This window comes from Belonocnema kinseyi, chromosome 1 (assembly GCF_010883055.1).
Source record: "Belonocnema kinseyi isolate 2016_QV_RU_SX_M_011 chromosome 1, B_treatae_v1, whole genome shotgun sequence".
Lineage (NCBI taxonomy): Eukaryota > Metazoa > Arthropoda > Insecta > Hymenoptera > Cynipidae > Belonocnema > Belonocnema kinseyi.
The window spans coordinates 118358517-118364150 of record NC_046657.1 but is presented as its reverse complement, the minus strand read 5'-3'; positions in this window follow the sequence as shown (position 1 = coordinate 118364150).

The following is a 5634-nucleotide window of genomic DNA, read 5'->3' as shown; positions in this document are numbered from 1 at the left end:
CCGCTAGTTTTCCCGCCAACCGCAGTAACTTAATTTTTACCGCTGACATGGTTTCAAAACCGCTAGATCTAGCGGGAAAACCGCCAATCTGGCAACACTGGTGCCCGAGCCAATCTGTGCATGTCGATGGCCACAGGCACAACTGTGCACCGGGCTATCTGCGGAAGTCTATATTTCGAGGTGCACAGTTGGGATTCTCCCATATGTGCACGTGAACCGTTAGTAGGGTACCATTTGTGCACGGAAATCAATCTATACCAGCGATTCCCAAACTTTTTATGCACTTTCTGGGGAGCGGCAGGAGCCCCACCCTCAAAGTTTTTCACAATACTGGAACCCAAGTGAGACACTGGACGCTAGTCATTCGTGCTCGGTTGCTTGCTTCGCTGACCTTTTCGTTGTTAGAGAATTAGAGCCGGTTGAGAAAAATGAAAAGTTGGTTAAATATTAATCAATAGAATTTTATTGAATTCCGTTAGATTTGTTAGATTATCAAATAAACGTTAAAAAAAGGTAGAAGAAGATCGGACAATAACTTCAAGAGTTGTCGCACTCTTGTTGCATTCACAAGATTTGTCAATATTTCATTAATTAGTTCGGATATTAACCGATTTTCAAAAACTTTGTCTTCATTTTCTTTAAATTATATTACGAAATTCATTCAGCCAATTAAAATTTAATTGAGCTAAGTCTTTATAATTTCAGTTATTGCAAGTTCATAACAATGAAAGGGTCATTCGTGGTAGGCACACGAAAGTCGAGGAAAGTAGCCTTCTGGTCGCAGCGGGGAGCCTGCCTCGGAGCCTGCCTAGCTGCCCGGCCCGAGGTGGCATCCCCCTACCGGCGGCAGCCTCATCGGCCGGCGGCACTAGTTTGGGAATCGCTGGTCTATACGGCAGCAATTCCCAAACTTTTTTTGCAGTTTTCAGGAAGGGGCTGGGCCGCCTCCCTACCATTTTTTCCCCTCTACTGGAACCCAAGGGGGATACTTTACTGTGGGTCATGCGGGAGGTTGCATGCTTCACGCGAGAGAATTAGAACCGGCTGAGAAAAATTAAAATGTGTTAAAGTGTTAATATATAAATTTTAATTAGTTGAATCAATTTCATAATCTGATTTTAAGCAAACGAAAAGAAAGTTGATGAAAATCGCTTAATATCTTCAATGCCAGTTGACAGTTCTTGTAATTTTTCATGTACTTAAAGATATGCCGAATTACTCGAAATGTTAACCGATTTTCATTAACTTTTTTTTTAATTTTCTTAAAATTACATCAGGAAAATGATTCAGATAATTAGATTTGAATTGAGCTATGTCTTTAGGATTTTAGTTATTGAAACAGCCTTAAATCTCATGACAATGAAAGGGTGCTCTTAGCGGGGGGGCTGCCGAGGTGCTGGGGCCGGGCTGGCTTCCCCCGATCGCGGTCGGGCCGCCGACCGTCGGCACTAGTTTAGAAATCGCTGCTATACGGTATTCGAACTCCGCCGGAGCTAGAGGATCTTTTTTCTTAGATTGTGTAATATTTATTATAACATAAATTTGTAATATTATTATTACAAACTGACCAGTATATGGAAAAATTTTAACATCTATAATTCTATCTGATACTTTTGATACTATCTATTACAATCCGATACTACCTGATACAAAACAATAGAATCTGATTCTATGATTGTATCCGGATCTATCTGATAACACTCAATAAAAATCGAAAATCTCGTTACTATCCACTACAATGCGATACAATCCGATACTACCTGATACTTTCCATTTTAATCAGATACTGTCTGATACTATACAATATAAACCGATACTATACTATGTAATCCGATACTTTCCGATGCTTAACGATACTCTCCGATAATATCTAATACTTTCGATACAATCCAGTATACCCCTATACTATCTGATACTATAGAATATAATTGGATACTATCGATACTATCTATTGCAATCCGTTAGTATCTGATACTATACAATATAATCGAATACTATCCGATAATATCCGATACTATCCAGTACTATCCAATACTTTACGATACTATTCGATACTTTCGATACTATCTGTTACAACCCTATACTGTCTAATACCATACAATATAATCAGATACTATCCAATGACTTTGATACTAACCATTACAAAACGATACTACCTGATACATTTCAATATAATCCAATGCTATACGATAATATCCGGTACTATCTGATGTTATCCGATTCTTTCTGATATTATCCGATGCTATCTAATAATATATGATGCGGACCAATACTATCCGATAATATTCAAAGCTATCCAAAGCTATAAAAGCTATTTAAAACTGTTTGAAGCTATTAAAAAAATGCAACAATATCCAATACTATCCGATAATATCTGACACTATCCGAGACTTTCGGTACTATCCTTTACAATCCGATACTATCCGATTCTATTCTATACTGTCAGATACTTTCCGATATTTTCGACACTATCAGATTCTTTTGATACTATCCATTACAGGCCGATACTACCTGATACTATTCTATACTGCCCGAGACGAACAGATAACTTTCGATGCTAAATGATATTTTTGACACTATCCAATGCTGTCCGATACTTTCGATACTATTCGATACTCTCCGATACATTCCAATATATTTGAGACTATATAGTATAATCCAATTATATCCGATACTATCCGTAAATATTTGATGCTATTGTGTTATTTATTGCCGTGGAATACAGTACGGGAAAAGGATACTTAAAATTGAGAGGATACATTGAAGGATACTGAAATTGTGGTGGGTATGGATGAGGGTATAGGGGAGGCTGATTAGAAAAAGATGGGTAAAATGAAGGAAAGTACTGCACGTTAAGCGATTGGGTTCCCATTGTTGGTTTCTTTGGCTTTTTTGACTTGTCGACGTCTTCCAGTTGCTTAGAACACGAGCTAGGTGATCTGCCCCTTTCGGGAGTTCGATCCTGTCTTATAACGTGATAGATCGAGACCGAAGTCACCCAAGACTTTTATGTGTGTTTATGACGTTCCTCCACATGAAGAGCATTTTCATAAGCTTCATTAGTATCCCCAGGGTTTCTTGTATCAACAAATGTTGACATTTTGTCCAGAAATTCACAGATAAAACCATCAAGAGCGCAGTCCGTGAATGGCTTAATCATGGTAGCCGTTTTATCACTTGATTTAGTATATTTTTCTTCGAAGAAATGCATTGCTCCACTAAGAAGCCCCAGGGTTCTATCACAATATTCACTGACACTCTCAGCCTGCTTCATGCGCAAATTTACAATGGCATCAAAGTACCATTGGTACTTTTTAGAATGAGCAAAATGTTTCTTTAAATGAGTAACCAGATCTTATAACGTTCTAAATTCTTTGTCGCGAACACTTTCGCGCGCGAGACCCTTTAATTTATTGAGAACAATTTTTATAAACGATGGTTCCGTTGATTCTGGAACGTATACTACCCCATTCGCGACATCCTGTAAAAATTCTTTTAGTACGGGTGTACTACCGTCGAATGTAGGGATATGAAATTTACTTTGTTGAAGGGTCATGCCCTCAAGAGCTGTAGCCATTGCAGCACTCACATCTATTATGGGTCTTGTTTGATTTGGATGAGTCTGAATGTTAGGAGATATTCCTAAGATTGATTGTTGCTTCTCGGATAGTTCTTGACTTTTATTTTTTGATTTATCTTCTACATCGTCCGGCATATCGTTAATTTTTGAGAAAAATTGTTTTAATAGTTTTAAAATAAAATTTTAATCGTCTACTGTGTTCTTTTACAAAAACCGAGTATGCAGCTCAAGTGCGCTCACAATGAAAGACAATCAGATTCAGGCTGAAGCCGGATCAAAAATTCAATTAAGGATTGGATTTAATCCAGTTTAGAATATCATTTGTTTTTAGTATAGGGTAATTGCTATCACCTTCTATCTTTAACTTGCTCTCTTTGGATCTATTTCATCGCAATCGCATCCATCGACCAAATAAACGAGGGTTGTATGTCAAACCCTTCCGCCAACGGTTATGCTTCATATTAGATTTTAATTTTCAATAGAGTATAAGTTTTTAGAATTTAGAAAACTATTTATTGAAATTGTTGATTATTAATTGCCAACAAATAGTGCCTTCGCAAATATTGCTTATTGCTTTCGAAAGTCCACAATCAACAGAGGGCAATTTTATAACTAGAGAAATTTTGATAAATTTTATAGTCGAGTAAAATATCAATTGATTTGAATGTAATTACCTTCCCTTAGAATGGTACTGATATGGATTGCTATCGATCACCGGAATCTTAATCTTGTTTGATCGTTCCCAAAATGTATAGATAGATGCTTCGAAAATGATTAAGGCTTTTATGTTAATCGACTTTTAGTTTTTGCTAATAATTATAATTTTATTAAACATTTGGAAGTCAGTCAGCACTCGGTGATATCAGGGGAGCATGAGTATAAGAGAAGTGGCACTCGATATTATAATAATCGCTGTCGCGATATGATTGCCACGGCAAATCAACGAAATAAGGCGAAACCCATGAGAACTAGCCATTAATAATTAGATTGCTCCTTCCATCGACATATAGAAATGGGCCGGTAACGTTTTAGGGAGAACTTAAATGGGCTCTAGAGAGAGAAAAAACATATGAGACGTAGACCTGCCTTTATCTATTTCAGGACTCTGTCCAGTGAATTGTTGGCCCCGCGTATTGCCTGAATATTCTGTACGGTTAATTAAAAAAAAGATAAACAATACATTAGAATTTTGTAGTTATAATAAATTGAATGTTAAAGAACATTCATGTAAAATAACCTGTTTCAGATAGATTATTTCAAAAACTTGGTAACCTTCAATGCTTCTTGAAATTGGATTGAAAATGCTACAATAATAATCGTTTTGTGAGTTCAAAAATAATGTAAAAACTGTCAAAAATTTGAACAATATTTCTATAACATTAAAAATAACCATTTATATTGCATAGGTATAAAACTTCATATTTTGAGGTTTTGTTTTTTTTGTAATATTTTTTGTTTTACTATATTCGATAACTTTACTTACGTATGAAAACATATCCCCATATAAACATCTTGACAACGCCCACAAACTACACAGGCTGCCACCATTTTTTATATTTATTTACAATAAACTATAATTAAATAAATGATAAATAAATCAATTCTGAAAAGTGCGATAAATGTCACATTATTGGGGAACTCGCGACACAAAGCACGGTCCTGTGCTGCGCCAAACTTCACCCAACGAAAATATTCTCGACCAATCAGCTTTATCTAGAAAGAGATAGGTTTACGCCTCAAATGTTTTTTCTCTCTCTAGAGCCTATTAACGTTCTCCCCACAGCATTACGGGTCCATTTCTCTATGTCGATGGCTCCTTCTCATAGGGTATGCCATAACAATACTATTCGAAAAATTCGGAAAATTTCGATACTATATATTACAATTCGATACTCTCCTATACCTTCCAATACTTTCGATACATTCAATTATACTCCTATACTATCTGTAACTGTAGAATATACGAGGGTGGATTGATAAGTTTCCGGCCTGACCAAGAGATGGCGCCACTAGGCCTACCTTGAGGTGGCGTTCTATAGTACCATCCTTAGATA